The sequence below is a fragment of the Megachile rotundata genome, chromosome 4, assembly GCF_050947335.1.
Source record: "Megachile rotundata isolate GNS110a chromosome 4, iyMegRotu1, whole genome shotgun sequence".
Classification (NCBI taxonomy): domain Eukaryota; kingdom Metazoa; phylum Arthropoda; class Insecta; order Hymenoptera; family Megachilidae; genus Megachile; species Megachile rotundata.
Window position 1 is genome coordinate 10,866,068 of NC_134986.1, and position 21,785 is coordinate 10,887,852.

Here is a 21,785-nt window from a genome sequence, read left to right on the forward strand (position 1 = left end):
ATTCGACAGTTTGTAATTTGTGGTTAAAAACTTGTGGTTGGAAATATTTTTTTTTAAATTCATGAGAAACTTCTTAATTAACTTCATGAAGAAATACTTTACTTCATCTCACATTACTTACATCATCTTAACTTCGTTGAGAAATATTAGTCATTAAATTTATTGAATAAATATATCAAATATATAAATCAAACTCGTTCAATTTATATTACACTCGCAAAGAGAAATAATAAAATCATTAATGAAATGTTAATCATATCTGATACAAATCAAATAAATCTCTGATAAAATGGACATAACATTTGATCAACGCATTAATCAATCCACGTGAAGTAATTTTCCTCCATCGGATTAATTCAGACTCGTTAGACTTAATTACCGAACCATATTAAAATAACAGCTTTATCTCGACATCAATTTATATCAGATTCGCAAAAGAATAAAATGCATAAGAAAATGTTAATCATATCCGACACATCTAACAAAATCAACTTTTTGATCAATGCAATAATCAATCAATCTCAACCACATTACGTACGAATTAATTTCATCGATCAGGTTAATTCATATTATAAGTAAGGTTTACTTAATTAATCAAGCGTTATTTGTCTCGAACGATCGATAAGCAACGTAGCCATACTCTGTATCAAAGTTGAAGAGGACCGGTGTACATGTCGCTTTACCAGGTTGCAGCACAAGAAACGCGTTTTGATACGGCGACAGGTGGTTTCCGCGCGAATTAACGAGTCCCCACGATTATCTTTCATAAGCGTTAATTGGCGGGCCAGAAGCACGACTTGCGTCTTCTTCGGCGTCTAACCCGTTCTGACAAAAAACGTGACTTCTCTTGAGGATGTACGGACGATGATCGACGATTGTTATTTTGAATTTTGCCAAATATAATCATTTTTGGTCAACATGTGTGATTGATTAATTATTGGTAATCGCGATGAGGATGGATATTTGTGATGTGCAACTTAAGAGTTTGAATGTTTATGGTTGCAAATCTTCAGGGTTCCAATTCGATTATTTAGAGTTTGAGTTGAACTATTATACATCAAATATCCAGTATACCTTCAGATTTTAAATCTTTATGGTTCCAAAGCATCAGAGTTCCAATTTCTTTATTTAGAGTTAGAATTGTCTAGGTTCGATTTATCAAAAAGGATCAGAGTCGTCATCGTTTGAATCGAGTCATAGTTTCCAGTGTTCCTCGTCAGCAGTTGAGTCAACCAGGGCTAAAATTATCTGTATCAGAATCTTCATCGTCCAAATCGTCATCGTTCAAATTTACCACAACTCGCCACCATTGTTTTCAATGTCTGTCTCTAACATTTTCATCAAACATCAAATTGATATCCAAAATCATTCGAATCCTCAGCATTAAACTCTTCATCGTTCAAATTCACCACAACTCGATTCGTCAGCCTTGTACTTTTCAATGTCTCTTAACATTTTCATCAAACATCAAATCAATATCCAAAATCTTTCAAATCCTCAGCATTAAACTCTTCATCGTTCAAATTCACCACAACTCGATTCGTCAACCTTGTAGCTTTCAATGTCTGTTCCTAACATATTCTTCAAACATCAAATCCATATCCAAAATCTTTCGAATCTTTAGCATTGAAGTCTTCATCGTTCACCACAAATTCAAATTCTTCAAATTCACCACAACTCGTCAGCATTATACTTTTCAATGTCTCCAACATTTTCATCGAATATCAAATCGATATCCAAGATCGTTCGAATCCTCAGCGTTCCACTCTTAACGTCTTCAAGGTTCGAATCGTCATCCTCTTCGTCAGCGTCTTAATCAGCGATCAGGCATTGACACGTCACAATACGATTTATTTGCACGGCGGTATTAATCCCCGTTTCCTTCTACTCTTCTAACGAAGGGCATCCGTTTTCCTTTTGGAATTCTATCGAGCCTTAGAAACGAGCAGCACCGATGAAAGGATAAGCCGAATCGGCCGGTTTCGTTAAATATTCATACCAGGCGCGAAGCGGAGAACGAACGGAACTAATGGTTGGGGATGATGAATGACGAGGTGCATTGCGAAATGCAAAATTAAAATTTCTCCACGATATTCTTGTTTTTTTTTGTATCGTTGCCAACTGCTGTTCGAATCAGATCGTTTTTGTATCACTTTACTACTAGGAGAATCCTCCCTCATTTCGTTTTATCTCTCGTTTTTATCGATACTGATTATTGATCATCGAAGTGTACCTTGCATTTTTCTCGTAATAAATCTTTCCCTTGCAAGCTTCTCTTTTTATTATAATAATTCTTGTTTTCTAATTTGGTCCATTTTTATATGACGTTCATATGTGACATTAAGCTACACGACATTTATATATTTTGTGAGACATTAAGTTACATTTATTATGATTTTTATATATTTTATGCGAAATTGATTTACATGACATTTATATATTTTGAAAGATATTAAGTTACACTTGTTATCATATTTATATATTTTATACGACATTGAGATACATTTTACATGACATTCATACATGTTATACGACACTGAGCTACATTTTATATCACACTTACATATTTTATAAGACATTGATTTACATTTCATGTGACATTTACATATTTTACATGATATTGATTTATATCTTACACGGCGTATAAAGTGTGCTTTTTTTATTTGTACTTGTATGTGTACTTTTTCTACTTGTACTTGTATTCGTACTTTTTTTTTAAATATCGAAGATGAACATAAATTAGCTTGACCATCAGATACAGAATTGTGTAAAGTATCTCATATCTTGTCTCTTATATATTCATTCTTGTACTTCATTTTCAATGTACATATTATAAAGTCAATTAATTAATTTCATAAAATATAGACATTTAATTGAATCAATTTTTTAAAAATGCTTTTGGAACTGTTGATGTATGACGACTATAGTTGTGTGTGTGTCATGCATGAAAGAACTAAACGTCACAAAGAAATCCTGCTTCAAGAGATATCTGATGTATCGATGACACGAAGTCTATAAAGTGTACGGGTTACGTTAGCGGTTTGACGCGTGCGTTACGTGAAATCATGCGATATTCTCTGGCCGCGGCAGAAAAATGCAGAAACGTGTGCGTTTAGTTACCGCAGACACACCGCTACAAGGACTTTCTCCAGCCAGGAGCGTAGTATAGTAAGTTTGCTTACTCGGCCGTTCTTTTCTTTTCAGTCAGAAAGTTTTTTTAATGCATTTTAATCGCGTTCACGCGCCGATATCTCCGGCGCGCCTTAATTAATTGGAAACTCTCCGAGACCAGTGCGGTTCTGTTCGATGTAATTCGATCTACAATGATTAATCCTTTCGTTGCGTGTCTGTTAGGTGATAGCTTGATTAAATCGATCTGGTACATGTTTGTTAATTTATTTATCAGTTATTAGAACCGTGATCTTTGGATCCTTGCAGCCTTTGCAAATTAATTATTGATAATGGTTAGAGAACATTTATTTGGTTTATTCATTAGATTATGTATGTCTGTGTTTGTAGAGTCGTTTTCTGGGAGTTCTCAGCTTTAATTTGATGTATTATAAGAGCCATTTAGAAATACTTTTCTGTCATGAAATTGTTTTACTTTTAATTATTTTGAAATTGGATCTTTGATATACGACGACCTAATACTTTTGTTCTTTTAATTTAAAATTTTTGTACTATTAAGAATATTTATGGGGCGCTTATGTGGTCGTTTTCAGTAAGCTTCAAGCTTTAATTTGATGTATCATAAGTGCCATTTTGAAATACTTTTCTGTCATGAAATTGTTTTAGACTTTAATTGTTTCGAAATTGGATCTTTGACATACGACGACCTAATACTTTAATTCTTTTAATTAAAAATTTTTGTACTATTAAGAATATATATGGGGCGCTTATGTGATCGTTTTCAGTAAGCTTCAACCTTTAATTTGATGTATGATAAGTGCCATTTTTAAATACTTTTCTGTCATGAAATTGTTTTAGACTTTAATTGTTTCAAAATTGGATCATTGACATTCAACGACCTAATAGTTTCGGTTCTTTAATTAATAACTTTCGTACAATTAGGAATATCAGTAGGGCGCTTATATGGACGTCTTCACTAAGTTTCAAGATTTAATTTGATATATCATAAGTGCCATTCTGAGATACTTTTATGTCATGAAATCATCCTAGAATGTTTCGACTTATATTTCTTAAGCAATGACCGAACAGCTATTCCTAAACTTACTGTTCAAGTAAAAAAACACAAGAAACATTTATACAGGTATTTTCAATAAACCTTAAACTTTAAATTGAAATGCCACAAGTACCGTTTTACGATACTTTTATGTCATGAAATCATGTTAGACCTTAAACCTGTCAGATTTAGATATCCGATACGCAACGTCGTAATAGTTTTCTCTTCCTAATTATTCAGCCTATTATTATCTCATCCGAAGAATACTAAAGGGGCATTTATATAGCAATATCCGGCAGACCATAAGCTTTAAATTGATACGCCACAAGTGCCATTTTACGATACTTTTATGTCATCAAATCCAGTGAGAACTTTTATGTCCGAAAATTGGTAATTTGATATTTATAACCTAAACGGAGGTCCCATAAAAATGACGTTTATCCGAAAATGATACATAAAATGAATACGTGGATAGCTGGTAATTTTTTTCACGATATTGCACGTTATGAAAGGCGCCGTTACAAATTCGTAATCGATTTTTGAAGCGAGGAGACGTTTTTTAAGGTACACGTGGCCTGTAATTTTCCCCCGTAACAGCGACTCGTTAGAAGAAGGATGATTACACGGCTTGTAACGCGGACACGCGAGACCCAGATAGAAATTCGATGACGTCCTACTTAATGTACGACCCGGGATAAAGGACTGTACTTCCGCGATAAAATCTTGTTAGATTTCTCCTCTGTTTAGAAATCTAGCGTTGAGGTCAACCGTGGTGCACCATCTGTATACGTGATTCTTCGATCGTGGTTAATATCTCTGTGCACTCGGAAAAAATTCTAGTGAAATTTTCGGTACGCTTCCTGACTCGACGAGTGTCATGTTAAAAGTGCTAAGTGTTTGCTAATTTACTTCCGCTATACTAGAATTTCTCCTTTGAACTAGAAATCTCGTTTTAAGCGAATGCTGCATATTCACTTTACAGATTTTAAGAAAGATGTAAAATGGTGCTTAAGATACATCAAGTTCAAGATTAAAGCTAAAAAAAATTGTCACGTGTAGACATTGTAAATATAATTATTTTGAAGCAATGTAGGACGACAAGATTAAAATTGTATGTTAAACGATGAATTTTAAAATGAACAGTAAACAGTCTGATTTGAAATCATGACAGAAAAGTATTTCAAAATGACACTTATGATACATGAAATTAAAGGTAAAAGCTTCATGAAAATGATGGTATAAAGGTTTTGTTGATATCTTTACTCTGAAGCAAGTTACAAAAAGAACTACTACATCGTTACAAATTAAATGACTGATTTCGAAAGGTATTTTGGAACGTCTGACAAAAATTCATGACAGAAAAGTATTTCGAAATGACCCTTATGATACATGAAATTAAAGGTAAAAGCTTCATAAAAATGATAGTACAAAGGTTTTGTTGATATCTTTACTCTGAAACAAGTTACGGAAAGAAGTACTACATTGTTACAAATTAAATTACTGATTTCGAAAGGTATTTTGGAAAGTCTGACAAAAATTCATGACAGAAAAGTATTTCGAAATGACACTTATGATACATGAAATTAAAGGTAAAAGCTTCATGAAAATGATGGTATAAAGGTTTTGTTGATATCTTTACTCTGAAGCAAGTTACAAAAAGAACTACTACATCGTTACAAATTAAATGACTGATTTCGAAAGGTATTTTGGAACGTCTGATAAAAATTCATGACAGAAAACTATTTCAAAATGACACTTATGTTACATCAAATTAAAGCTTAAAGTTTCAGAAAAAAGACTATGTAAAGGTTTCCTTAATATCTTTAAATTACAGCGAGCTACAAAGAAAGAAAGAAGTGTATCAGATTATTGTGTAATAAACTAATTTCGAAATATAAGTCAAACGCCATTTCATGACAGAAAAGTATTTCAAAATGGCGCTTATATAACATGAAATTAAAGCTTAAAGCTTGACAAAACAAACCACATAAAGTTCACAATACTTCCTCTAATTAACGAGATGTTACGAGAAGAAATATAAAATTGTTGTATGTTAAATAATCGGTTCTAAGAAACTCTATAAATATTGCATTAATCCGAACACAAAGCGACCAACTGGTTACCAACGAGTGTCGATTAAAATTCCTATGCCGTTTCCTTATGGAGTTTCAATCAGAACATTCCTCAGCGAAAGTTGTAATTAAATAAATACCCAGGGAAAGTACGGTCAATTAACATAGAATACGATTCGATAAACGAGCAAGTGTATTTAAACGATCTATCAGACTTTTTGGAACATTTAACAAGGTTTCACGGCTAAATGGACCGTTTCTAATTTCCAGAGGAACGATAACGTAACCGTCAACGTAACGCGAATTTATCTGAATTGCGTGCCGCTCTAACTTGGAAAAGCTCGTTCGGCTCGAAACCAGCGATACCGGTTAACTGCGTGCAATCGATCCAACAAATTTCCTTAATAAACTAGGAAGTTTCGAATGTCGAAATAGGAGATCCACGAGCGGAACGCGAGCCGAACATGGCGCGTTGCATTTCTATTTTCACCATTTTCCTCTTTTCGGTAGATTCATTACCTCGACGGACATTTATGGTAAAGAAGGCATAGAACGTAAATTGTATCAATTATGAAACGCGAAAGGATACGTGAAAGAAGCAACAGTTTGAAGAAGTTCGAAAACCGTGGAGAGATTCCGGTTTAGAAGCCCGCAGATAAAAGCCCACTTCACATCCCACGTAAAGTAGCATAGAAAGGAAAAGTATTCAGCCTTGCACTTTTTATTACTTTCCCTTTCTTTTCACCTTCAAAAGCCTTGCCAACATTCCACGAAGATTAACCAATCAATGGCGGCATTGTTGTTTGCCACACACCCCACAAAAAAGAAGCGGTTTTAATAAAATGTTTGCATCACGAAATTAATGAGAAAAAAAGGAACGGCATAGAAAATGAATTATAGGAGACCGTTCAAGTATTTCTTATTCTACTTGTTGTTAGCGAAACTTGAAGGCTGCTCGAAGTATGAATTAATTATGATCGATAATGAGTTCTCGCGACAGCGAAAAAACGAAGAACACGAGCTTGCATAAAGCAATCGTTGAAGAAGAAAGGGCCATGTCTTTTATTACTCCGCATGCATAATTGAAGTTTTCCACTTGCCGAGTCATTCCGGTGACCCATATTTCGTTACAACATGAATTATTAAACTTTCACGAAATTCGTTGTACTAATTGCATGAATTTCTCGTCAGGAGGATCAAGTAGCGAACGGTGATTGTACGGTGCTAAGCGTGGTTAGGGAAACTGACTTTTGTTAGTTTATTATTATACGTGTAATTACCTTTGTTAAGAAGTCACAAAGGGAAATTCGTAGTAAATATTTTAGAATTATTGGAGATTTTAGTTACAAGTTTTGGTAGTGACGTTAGGTGGTGACAAAGATTGAGTACAATTATAATATAATTATGAGGAATATGTACGTTTGTATGTTACTTATACTGTTCATATAATTTGTCGTATTTTGCTAATGTAAACATAAATCTGCAAGTAGTGTAGAAAGTCTCAATGTCTCCAAAAAATTTTGCATTTATAAATTTTTAAATTTACAAGTTTTTAAATCCATATATTCATAATAGACAAATTTTTAAATCCCCAGAATTTGTATATTTGCAAGTCCCTATATTTCTAAATACTCACAGTGCAGAATTTCCTAAATCCCCAAACTCTCAAGTCTCTAAATTCCTATTTGTTCAAATACTCACGATACAGAAATTCCTAAACCTTCAAATTCTCAAATTTTTAATTCCTATATTTCCAAACACTCACAGTACAAAAATTCTCAAACCCCTAAACTCTCAAGTTTCTAAATCCCTATATTTCCCAACACTCAGTGCAGAAATCTCTAAATCCCCAAATTCTCAGAATTGAAAAATTCCCAAATCCCCAAATTCTCAAATTTCTAATTCCAATATTCCCAAATTCTAACAATTGAAAAATTCCCAAACCCTCAAATTCTCAAATTTCTAAATCCCTAAATTTCCAAATATTCCCCATAAAAAAATTCCTAAATCCGCAAACTCGCAAATTTCTAATTCCAATATTCCCAAATTCTAACAATTGAAAAATTCCCAAACCCCCAAATTCTTAAATTTCTAAATCTCTGTATCTCCAAATATTCCCCATAAAAAAATTCCCAAACCCCCAAATTCTCAAATTTCTAAATCCCTAAATTTCCAAATATTCCCCATAAAAAAATTCCCAAATCCACAAACTCGCAAATTTCTAAATCCTCACATCTTCAAATACCAACAATTTCCAAATCTTCAAATTTTCAAACTTTCACCACCAAATATCACTCTAAAATTTCTAAATCTTCAACCACTCGCATAATAAATTTTTCAAATGATTCAACTACCCCCCCACTAACCTCAAATTCCACAAAAATACCATGAGTGAAGAGACGAGTATCCGAACCCGACAAAATGTTATGTAAATGGTGTACCGGACAGAAACATCTGTACTCGGCACTGCAGGCAGTGTAATATCTAAAATTATAGATGTAACGGGCTTTTGACAAGGGTCAGGGAAAGCTGAAGAAACTTGTACGTTATGTCATATTCAATGGGGAAAATGTAAAGAGTCGGTGGGTTTGTGCTAGAATGCAACGTCTGATGCGTTTTCCTTTTATTTCTTTTGTTTGAAATAATGAAGGCGTAACTGAAAGGGGAATGGCTGTATGAATGAAGATAGCGGTGTATTGAAATCGATTCATTTATATTATAAATTTATTGGAATCACGGTAATTATGATGGTATATTTGTTCTTTGAAAGCGAAATTTTCTTATTGAGTTTAATATTAAATTATCGGGTAATGTTGTTGAAGTGCAAATAGGGTTGTAAGTAAAAGAGGAAAAATTGTTTCTGGAAGTTTATTTATTTATTGAAAAAAGATTTTACTGGTGGAATATATTAAAACTTGCTTTGTAACAATTTTAATGGTAAAACACTGTAACTATTATGTCACATTACTATAGCACTGTAATCTTATAATCCAATCCTATAATACCGTAATGCAATAATACAATAATACTCTAATACTATATGTTATAATACTACAACATAATTCCGTAAATAACAACACTGGCATTCACATATATCCACGTGTCTTTCACACAAACACCGTTTTGCAATTAACAAGCACTTCAATCCAGTATCTCTCAAATAAATAAGTATTCAGAAAGAACAGAGACTCGCAGTCTTTTTCGTTTCCATCCAAGAATTCGTTCGTGAAATAATGTTAAAGTAGCTCAGATTACTCACGCAGTTCCGTTTCACGGTATCTATAAATTTTCTCCTGCTTTTCTAACACCGTATTATTCACCGATTTACGTTTCGAGATACCAGAACCTGCGTCAATAAATATCCTGTTTATCTCTTTACTTCGAGCAGACCCGCTTTCAATGTTAAAAGGTAATTACCCATTGACTCATGTATCCACTCACTCCATGTTGATTATTAACCCTTTGCAGGTAATAAATACGATATACATTCAGAAAGAAAATACATCTTAATAATACTGAGTCTTGACGAGACTTTATTACAAATCAAATATTTATGTACATGAACTTTAATATACATTTACTTATGTTGTTGTATACATGTACTTATGTGCATGTACTTACATACGTGAATTCATATGTATACATACTGTTACATGTAGCAATGCATGTAGCTACACATATATTAATATACATTCAGTTATAGTATGTATACAGTAATACACATATGATTATATGCATGTAGTAATGCACTTGTAGTTACACACATGTGGAAATGTACATGTAGTAATGTACATATAGCTACATACATATAGTAATGCACATATAGTTACATACATATAGAAATGCACATATAATAACATACATGTAGTAACATACATGAAGAAATGCACATATAATAACATACATACAGCAACATACATGTAGTAATGCACATATAATTACATACATGTAGTAATGCACATGTAATTACATACATGTAGCAATATACATATAGTTACATACATATAGTAATGCACATATAACTACATACATATAGCAACATACATGTAGTAACATACATGTAGTACTGTACATATAGGTACATACATGTAGTACTGTACATACAGTTACACGCATGTAGCAATAAACACTCATTAACATACAAATAAACATCCATGTAGTAATATGCACATACGTTATTCGAGGTCTCGGTGTTAATTTCTAAATTACCTAACGAAGTATCCGACCAATCAACAAAGTCATGCTCCCATTGATCGTGCAACGAACCGTAATAATTTTTCAGCGGTATTAATTTCACTCGAATTTAGCCGGTTGTCTGGCCGACTCGAAGGTATGCAACAAAATGTGTTTCTCCTTGTTACAATCGAACCTGGTGCCTGAAGGTATATCGCGACACCTCCTCCTCGCCACGGCAAACGAGTGAAAGTACTCGGAATTCTTGCGGCCAACTCGAGCCGAGCCGAGGGTTTGCCTCTGAAGAGGCTTACGCAACGCGTACGGTAACAGGTGTATTACCTGCTGTAATAACGTGTCTGCGGGGATAGAAGCTCGTTCGCACTTGCGTATCGTCAGAATGTTGCAGATCATGCAAAAATAATCGCCAATCGAAATTCCTTGTGCTCCGATATGATCTTGGGTTCTTTTAGGAGAAACGGTGATATAGCGCGAGGTTCGTTAATACTAAGTTCAAGTCTGCGAGGTCCACATTCTCGGTAGTTAGATATCAAGGTTCGACGTCAAGGTTTCTGTATTTTTGATATCTAAGTTCACAAGTCTGAATCGATTGCTGAATATGTGATGTCCAAATTATTGGTACTCAAACTTTCAGTGTTCAAATCAAGACTTCAGATCTAAGAGATCTAAGAAGGGGTATAGAATGTCTACATGGAAATCTACAAAGATCAAATCTTCAGTATCAGGATCTCATAAAATCTTAAGCATTCAACTCCACAATGTCTAAGCCCTTCACATCTCGATCTACTAGGTCTAAATCCTCAACATCGAAATCTAATTTATCTGAATTGTCAGAATTGAAATCCTAAGCATCCAAATCCACAATGTCTAAATCTACCAAGTCCAAAATCCTCAATATTCAAATCCACATATCGTGACATCTGAATATCCAGTTCCACAACGTCCAAATCCTCAAAATTAAAATCCACTTCATCCAAATCTTTAGAATTGAAATCCTAAGCATCCAAATCCACAATCTCCAAATCCACCAAGTCCAAAATCCTCAATATTCAAATCCACATATCGTTACACCTAAATGTCTAACTCCACAAGGTCCAAACCCTCCACATTACAATCCAACCCATCCAAATCTTCAGAATTGAAATCCTACGCATCCAAATCCACAATGTCCACATCCACCAAGTTCAAAATCCTCAATATTCAAATCCACATATCGTTACACCTCAACATCCAATTCCATAAGGTTCAAACCCTCAACATTAAAATCCACCCCACCCAAATCTCCATAAATCAAATCCTAAGCATCCAAATCCCCATCACCCAAATCCCCATCACCTAAATCCCAATCCCCCCAATCTAATCCCCAAACTCAATCATCAATATCCAAATCCTCACCACTCCATCCTCCCCGATAGAGCAATTATTTTCCACTCCGTTATTTGCACGTTGTTATCGAGTATGTTTTGCAAAGGAAACGAATAAGAATAACCGAGAGAGCATAAGTCGTTCCAGAGCGAGTTCTCGTAGCAGAAGAGTGATTAGAAACAGCGTGACCAAAGGCATTTCATTTCTCAGCGACGAGGAATTCGTGTTAACGAGTAATTGACTGTAAAGGGGCGTTCACGCGTTGCGTTGTCGCGTTCTACCAGCCGTGAACATTAAGAAGAAATATCTACGAGGGTAAACGCGGGAACAGCGTCAGATCGACGATCAACAGCCGAATTTATAATGGTGTAATTTATGATGAGAGGGGTAATTAACGCGCACGCTTTCCACTCGTGTATTAACAAGCAGACTGTAACATCTTTCATGCGATTACCGACCACCGTAAATGTGTTCTCACTTAACGTGCAGACGTTAATTTTGTATCAACGTTACTGTCATAATAGTGTAATTGACGGGTGCTGTTGTGGGAAAGAAATTGAGAGTGCTAACTCGTGACAATGCTTGTTAGTACACACTTTCATATATTTATCTGTTTTAATGAATTTTGATATTCAGTTGCAAATTTTACTGATTCAAGCTTCTGAATTTTGGGGAAAGTGTTATCAAGCTTATAAAATTTGGGAGTTTTCAAATTTTTAATGTTTACATTTTCAAGTGTTATTTTTATATTTTTAAACTTTTGGATCTTCAAATTCCCAAATTTTCAAGTGTTCAAGTGTTTCAAGTTTTCAAATTTTCGAATTTCTAATTTTTCAGAATTTTCAGAATTCTCAAATTCCCAAATTCTCAAATCCCCAAATCTCCAAATCACCAAATCACCAAATTACTAAATTCTCAGAATTCTCAAATTCCCAAATTCCCAAATTCCCAAATCCCCAAATCCCCAAATCCCCAGATCCCCCAGAACCTCCAAATTCCCCAAATTCCCAAATCCACCAAATTCCCAAATTCCCAAATTCCCAAATTCCCAAATTCTCAAATTCCCAAATTCTCAAATTCCCAAATTCTCAAATCCCCAAATCCACAAATCCCCAAATCCACAAATTTCTAAATTCTCAAAACCCCGAAATCCCTAAATTCCTAAATCCTCGAAACCACTAAGTTCCCAAATTCCCGAATCCCCAAATCCCCAAATCCCCAGATCCCCCAGATCCCTCAAATTCCCAAATCCCCCAAATTCCCAAATTCCCAAATTCCCAAATTTTCAATCTCTCAAATCCCCTAAATTCCCAAATCCTCAAACTCCCAAAGTCCCCAAAATTCCCAATCTTCCCCACACAAAAAGTCCCCAAATCCCCAAATCCTTGTCCCACTTCAAAAAATCCAACAACCCTCTCAAATTTCCACCCTACTCAAAGAGAACATCTCAGAAAAATGTCTGAAATCCACATCGTTGCGCCATCGCGACAAAACGATCTCGATTCCTCCGTTCATCCGTTACTCCACGATCAGCCGGTTACGCTAACGAAACAGAGTCTCGGTAGCCGTAAAAAGATGTAACAAAAAATTGTAAGTTGTTTAACTACAGCATTAACGGAGCTGTTGTTAAACGGAAGAGTTAGTTTCTCGGAGCGATCGAGAGCTCGCCGGTGTTTCACGCTGGCGCGGTAAAAAAGGTCCACTCTCTGACCATCTAATTACAGTCGGTTCTCTAGGAATTAAGTTCGTGTTTAAAGTTTACAGGGCTCGTTTCTCTCTCGCTTCGTTGTGCACTGTGATTTTCGAGCGATTAAGCCGGCGAACGCGATTAGAGCCGACCGACTGAATTAGCCCCGAGTCGACTCGTGGCAGCCTTGAACAAAAAAAAAAAATGGAAAAAGAAAAGTTAGTGGTAGATCGAAGTGGAGATCGCGTGTATCCGGTCGATCATTCGAATGGATTTTCGAATTTGTCCCTTTCTTCCGCCATTTCGTCTTCACCTTTCGTATACTTCTACAGTTTATTTATTTTTGTTAATGTTTCTATTTATTTCTTGCGGGGACGTTCATTCTTTTATTACATTTGTTATGGAGGAATTTATTTATTTGTATATATACCTTTATATTTTTTATGGGGAAGTTTTATTTATGTACCTTTGTCATGGAGAAGTTTATTTATTTCTATATACTTTTTGTGGAGAAATTTAATTATTAATGTACATTTGTTATGGAGAAATTTAGTTATGTTTATACATATTTTATAAAGAAATTTATTTCTTTCTCTGTATTTCTTATATAAAAATGTATGTATTACTAAATATTTCTTAAGTAGCCATGCAGTTATTTCTGTACATTTCTTATGTGGCAATTTATATTCTCACAAAATGTAAAACATTTAAAAATTTGAACATTGAGAACTCTTGAAGCAAAAAAGTCTAAAAATATACAATATTTAATACATACTACAGTAACGTCTATAATATTTCAAACCCAACAGCAATATCTAAAAATAAGAAATTCCTCTGAAAGTACAAAATTGCTAAAGGAAGGAATTCGATATAATTCTACATCTCATCATTGCTCCGGTTAGATCCCTTAATCTGGGCATCAGAGGTCTACAATAACCGCATAAAAAAAGAAGAGTGTTCTACGGTGATGAAACGAGCTACCGCTGTAAATCTGATAAAAGTAACATCGTACGTCTTTGAAGCTCATCTCGGTTGTTCTACTCGATCGATCGAACTCCGCGGCCTCGAGTTTCTACTCGAACGAGCAACAGAAACGATTCGTTTAACGTTCAACGAACGTCGCTTCATCGTGCCAGCTCACAGCCTCGGCTCACGAATAAAAATCTCCGAGGAATTTCGCCACATTTACGAGCAGCTTGCTCGACCGTGAATCGAATTCACGTTGCAACACGACGACGATTTTCCTTTCGCCTGGAATTACGCGCAGTCCGCTCCGAGCATCGAGATGGCCCGAATCCGTGCGTCTCCTGCATGATTCCTCCGGCGTCTTCCTTTTTATTTCCCTTCTGCTCCATTAAGGCCAATAAACTTGTAAATCCTTCGCCGAGTTAAAAACACAAAATGTATAAACAACATTTGCATAACTGGATTGAACCATTGCGTTTGCTCTCGGTGAGTTTAGCTAAAATTAGACGAGTCGGGCTAGAGCTCTCGGACTAAATTATCAGTTGACAAAACTATAACTTAGTATTTTCTCGTCTTACATATTTTTAACGAGAATCGCTAAATAACAGTTATAAACTAGCTTATAATTTAACTGATGGTAGTTATTTAAATTATGTCGCGATATTATCGGAAAATTTTATCAAAAATATGGATCCGGACAAGAGAAATAACACTTATTTTAAATTAGCTCGATGATTATAATTTTATGAAAATGATGGTGTTCACTTAATATTTAGTGTCCAGGAATCGTGTTAAGAATTATTGAACGAGATTATGTAACGGTGCAGAAGATTGCAAAGTTTAATTAATATTCGATGTCATTTGAGGGTTGTAGAATGCAATGATAGTATGAGGCAACAATGAAAAAGTCCCTATCGACTACTGACATAATCACTATAATACTATCAGGAAGTAAAGTTGCACGAGTGTGACAATTAGTCGCACTTTTCGGGCTTCTTTCTCGCTACGCTCGTTCACCTGTTAACGACACGATCACGCACGAGCGCCAATGTTTTTCGAAGCCATGGAAGCCTCTGGCTCTTCCGCTTTCTCAAGCTTGATAAAGCAACACGACCGTAAATAAATAATAGAATTTAGCCAATGAAAGCGGCTCAACGTCGTTGAAATAGGTCCGAGCAGTGACCCCAGCTTCGATCCGTCGCAAGTCCACGCTTAATTGAACTTGTGTGTGAATCCGTGTGCTCCATCTTCGCTTGTGTCTCTCGCGATATTTTAATCTTGGCGCCTATTTGCATTCGCACTATTCGCATACTTCCACCAAACTATTTCCCAAATAATTTTGGTACTTTGAAAAGAAATTGTTCACTTCGATGTGATTTGGATTTGGGATTTGTTTGTGATTCGAAATCTTGATTTGAGCTAATTTGGGTACTTTTGTACCTAACCTTGTCTAGTTAGATTATTTTCTTATTGTAGTCGAGTTAATTTGATTATTTGATCATTTAATATAATTATTTTTCGATTGAGTTTGATCTTGTTTAATTTTACTGTTGAACCAAAATTTTCTGACACAACCAAGACTAGTTGGTTTTTATTCTTGTTACAAATTGGACCTGATTACACTGTAATCAAACTGGATCATTTCTTAACATAATCGACTGTAGTTATAATAATTTTGCTACACTATCGATCACAGGTAATTATGATTGCAATATTAACTTTCAATCTAGACTTGTTCCATCTCAACAAGTAATTTCTGAAACCCGATAAACTTTCACGAAATAATACACAATTTGATAGTTATTTTTCACAAAATAATATACAATATTTGTAGGAAATTGTTAGGTTCGTTTCAAGTCATAATATCTTAAGAAACAGCAATCTCTCGTTCCATTCATACACGATAAAATATTTGACAATTTTATTCGAAATAAGAGAAGCTAAAGAAATAAAGCTGAACAACAATTTATAACTTGTACTGTTTAATTTATGAACAGATGCCAGTCGGCCATAAAACCTATTGTAAAACCTTCATGAACGGAAATCGATAAAATTTTCTTTTGGCTTCTCTACGTTCTCTATGGCTTCTGTATTGCGAGATATGGTAATTGATATTTTATGGGGAATAGTATACTCTCGTATTACATTTCCAGTGGATTATCAGAAATTGTTGTTCACTTTACGTTTTCTGAATGGTAAATCAAATTTTACTGTTTTTATTGGTGACGCGGGATGATGCGGAAAATGTACTCACGATTTGATTTTAATTTTGAACTAGACTTCACTGTTCACGATTTATAGCATCGTTGGAAGGTGCGGGTCGATTACATTCTGTCTGAAACAAATTTAAGAACAATGTCAATTAAATGAACCAAGTAAAAACTGTATTTATTTTTATTAAATAATATGAATATTTATGGTACATTTGGGCTGTCAAAGTATTTATTAAAAATTTGAAGATGTACTCAATTTTCAAGATAAAAAATGTATCAGTGTGAAAAGCTGAAAATTTACATAATTTAAAAATGTCAAGAATTTTTTTAATTTCTAAATTTGAAAATTTAATCACATAGGAAAATCAGACTTCATTTGAAAGATTAAAAATTCCAACTTTCTGTCAGCATCAATGAGTATCCCCAAAAGCAACCGCCAAATACAAAAACTGCGAAAAAGTGCCACCACCTCCCCGATCGAAGATCGATATCTGAAAAAGCGTATTACACGAAGCAATCTCTCCCCTCCGATCGAAGTTTTGCACGAGTCAGAGGCCACCGCGAAGCGTAACGCCGCGTTCTTCTCGCGAGCGCAGGCACGCAAGCGGGCCATCGGCTACCAAAATGGTTGAAGAGCAAAAGAGACGCTATCAGAGGTGGGGTGTTGGCAGTGCGACAAGCACAATCTCGAAATAGCTCAGGAGTAGGGACTCTGAGTTTATAGTTAGCTCCTCTTATAGTTAGCCGCTGACTAGCTCACTGCAGAATGCGAAATGGGTCCTCGGTGTTTCATCTTTCTCGTCCTCTGATCCGGCCACAGCCACTTCTCTCTCACGAATTCGCCAACGTATTCGTTTCTTTGCCTCCTCTTTTTTTCGCGCTTTTCTCTCCTCGTCTACGCGTCCTAATCGTTCGTCCTGGATACTTCTGTCTTGCTTCTTATTCGGGACCGGCAGTGTCGTCTCTTTGTTTTGGCCGGGTTTATTTCTGCGTCAGGATCGTGGTCGGTGTTTTGGAGAGTCTGTTGGCCCAGACTCTGTGGACCAGCGACGGAATCTCGACTGAGAGAAAAAAGAACACACGCCTAAAGATCCGCTCGGCAATGAATTCCAAAGACGAGAGCGTCGGGTCAACGATGACTAAAATGATACTAATCCCTTCATTTGCCATTTTTCGTCCCGATTTAAGGAGACCCCATGGACTTTTTTGCTTAACACGTTTCTCAACGTGCGATCGCGTTAAATGTGTATTAAAGTATTGCGAATTTGTAGCTCGACTAAATTTCATATGTTTCAAATGTGGATTCTAACTGCGTGGATTATGAGAAATTATTTTATCTGATGGGTGATGTTTGAGAAATTTTAGGTTTGCAAGTTGAGGAAGGGGCTTTGAAATTTTCGGTTGCTTCTTGGGTTACAAAATGTGGAATTTGAGGCTTTGAAATTTTGGGACAATCTAGTTTTGTGGATTGAAGAATTTTAAGCTCTGGAATTTTGAGACATTGGATTTAGGAATTTGGACGATTGAGGTATTGAAAATTTGAAAACTAGCAGATGTGGAATTTTGCAAGTTTGGGACTCTGAAAGTTTGGACTCTGAAGGTTTGGACTCTGAAGGGTTGGACTCTGAAGGGTTGGACTCTGAAGGGTTGGACTCTGAAGGGTTGGACTCTGAAGGTTTGGACTCTGAAGGTTTGGATTCTGAAGGTTTGGACTCTGAAGGTTTGGACTCTGAAGGTTTGGATTCTGAAGGTTTGGACTCTGAAAGTCTGGACTCTGAAAGTCTGGACTCTGAAGGTTTGGATTCTGAAGGTTTGGACTCTGAAAGTCTGGACTCTGAAGGTTTGGACTCTGAAGGTTTGAACTCTGAAGGTTTGAACTCTGAAGGTTTGGACTCTGAAGGATTAGCCTCTGAAGGTCTAAACTCTGCAAATTTGTTTAATTTTAAGAAGTTGTAAATTTGAAACATCTCAAATATAATATTCTTAATCCTCAAAATTATCCAAGTTTAAGATTTCACTTTAGGACATTGCTAATATGAGAATTTTGTGTCCCTGGAACTTTGGGACTTCTCTAAACCTCTATTCACAAAAGTGTGTACCCTATTGACTAGTTGTAGCTAACCTATTGATCTGCTGACGACTGAAGACATTGAACAATACACGTTTTCAACGCGATTTGCGTTAACAAACTATGTCATCAGTAAAGTTACGCTTGTTTTTTCCATGTAAATTTGTGGTACGAACATCGATTCGTAGACTGTCTATTTATCAATGGAGGCACTGTCGACGCGAATCCGGCGGAAGTCACGCACGGGAAAACAGCTTTCATTGGTCGACGAGCGATCATCTTTCTTGATCAGCCAACTCGAATGAAGAATTGAGAGGCGTTTTAATAGAATTCCAACGTGCGAACAGAAACGTGAAACGTTAATGAGTGAATTAATAAAAATTACATAAATCAACAACATTACTCGAAACGTTCTCTTCGAGAGGAACGAATTAATTCATCGAGATCTAGAATATATCTTTCAACGCTATAATTAAATTTCATATTATACTCTTCTTTTCTTCTTGCTGATTTTGTTTTGAATGCTAGATGTCTGATATTGATCGGTTTGAATCAGAAGCGTTACACCTGGCAACGTTATCGATAAACTGATAAAGTGAGGTGCTTTTTGTAATAATTTTATTTAAGAAATGAGGAAAGAGAATTGAATGATGGGTTTGTTTTTTAAGAGTGCTTGTAACTCGAGACTTTAAGTGAATAAATTGGAAGTTCAAAATTAAAATTCAATATGATTTGATTTTAATAAAAATTGTGCTGTCAAATTTGGATATTTAAAAATTGAGAAATTAGCAAATTAGAGTTTGTGAAGTCACAAATTTAAGAGTTTGCTTAGATGAACTTGTAAAAATTTTAAATTTAGTCTTTTGCAAACTTGAAAGTATAAAAATTTGCACTTCTTGTATTTTCATAATATTTAAATACAGCTATGTACCCCAACATCCCTATGTTAATTTTTTACCACAAAAATCACCTTATTTTCTCATTAATTTTCCTATTACACTAATCACCAAGTATCAACGACACGTAACCTTAATAAAATAATAAAACCGTAAAGGTCGAGTTTCCATAAATCCACCTCTAGCAAGCAACGAAATATGTGCACCAACTATCGCCAAATTATAAATAGACTGAACTGTGCCATTTATCAGCGTCAATAGAGTCGTAAATTTCCTCGGCTAACTGTTCTCACTTTACCATCCCGGACAGAGCTGAAAAGTGTCCTCGGGATACGTTGTAATCATCCGCGATTTCAGGATCTTCGCTGACTTCGCCATGTCAACTATCTCAAGATTCACGCTGGATAGTCGGCTCGTGTTAAATGGCCGACGCAACTATCTAGATCCAAAGCGACTATTTCTCGCTAAAAGGGAATAGCAAATGCCGTGAACGGTTCACCGGGAAAAATGGCCGACCACGGGACCGAAAAAAGGGGAATTCCTGTTATACGACTTATCTGTGGCGTATTATATTTCAGCGTTATTTATTGGGACGGGACCTTCAGTGTTTGACCTTTGGGACTGTCTGACCTCTGGGTCAGTGTTGAAATTAATTAATTACGTTCAATACTTTTTAGCAAATAAAAATTGAGAATTTCAAGGCGAAATGTTTTAATATTTCTTTGTAAGATAAGTAATATGATTTTCGACTGTTTAAGAAATTGCAGTTGACAAGCTTGATAAAGTGATTGAAATAACAATAAGACAAATAATAATTAATACATAATAATTTGGTGTTATCTAACTAAAAAGTTATTAAGTTTGTAAGATAAAATATAAAAGAACAAACACACAAATATAAAAGAACACCACAGAATTTTTATCAATATAAAATGTATTTTTAAATTAAAAAAAAATTAATCAAATTGACCTCACAAGATCGTATTTAAGAATAAATAAATATTAGGAAAAAACGTTTCCACAAATGTTTAGGTTAGGTTTGCCCTCAAAATGAAGTGTGGATACTTCACATCAGAGGAGAAACAAAGATACAAATAATTTTGAATGTAAGTCGGTGGTCCTTCAAACGAGACTGACCTAAATAAGGGGATCGACGAAACGTTTACATAATAATTTTCTCCATACTTCGTGTCTCAAATTGATACGACACAGGTGTCATTTAGCGACCTTTTTCGGTCACAAATTGGTCCCCAAACTTTCCACGTCCTCAAGTCGAATATATATTTGACATGCAACGTGGTACTGATTCCAGGCAATTACGTAATCGTGAAACAAAAGAGCGAACGGAAATCACCACTTTCCATAGAGACGAACGCGTCTCACGTGATCACGAAGAACCTGACAGAGATGATAAGTTAAGATTCATCCATCACACGACCTGTAATGACTCAAGCACCGTTCACGTGGCCAAATAAGTGTTTACAACGATCACGAGCCCCGGAGATTTCGTCCAGCCATTATCAGCATTTTTCAGAAGCTACTCCCGAGGGCAGGGGGGTCTCTCAGGCCCGTGCCCCGTAATAACACGAAACCGGCTGCGTTCGAATTTGCTCGACATCGTATAAACGAACATGGTCTTGCTTATGGCTACTGGGTACGAACATTACCCTGCAGATACCACTTGGTCTTCTTTTCGAGATGTCCTTAGGTATCGAACGCTTTAACGCTAAAGGGTATAATGTTCACTTGGAAAAGGAATGAGAGAATGATAATACTTCTATTAATATAGGCATTAATTCTTCAGCTTTATGAAGATTAAGGAATTTTCAAAATTCCTGTATTCCCAAAATCTTATACTCCAAATTCCTTTATTGCAATTACTTATTCTCCAAATACCTACATCTCCAATGCCTACATCCTAAATTCCTATATTCCAAATTTCCATATCCCAAATCCTACGTCCTCAAATTTTCATAACTCCAAATCCAAACGATCTTAAATCCCCATATCCTCAAATTCCAACGATCCCAAATCCCCACGTCCTCAAATCCTCACATCCCCAAATCCCCATGTTCCTAAATCCCAACGATCCCAAATCCCCACGTTCCCAAATCCCAACGATCCCAAATCCCCACGTTCCC

At 35.6% G+C, this 21,785-nt stretch overlaps 1 protein-coding gene across 3 annotated transcripts in view; it reads right to left on the reverse strand.

Annotated features, from left to right (window-relative positions):
* Positions 1 to 21,785, reverse strand: part of LOC100880451 (uncharacterized) — an 86,974-nt gene that overhangs the window by 19,854 nt on the left and 45,335 nt on the right. Inside the window, exon 2 of one of the 3 annotated variants that reach the window (XM_076531369.1) lies at positions 16,722 to 16,798. The exons of 1 other annotated variant lie outside the window; for it this stretch is intronic. The gene's annotated coding sequence lies outside the window, so the exon portion shown is untranslated. Of the gene's footprint in view, positions 1 to 16,721; positions 16,803 to 21,785 lie in introns of all 3 variants that reach the window. One more of the 3 variants, XM_012281445.2, reaches the window with a different exon arrangement.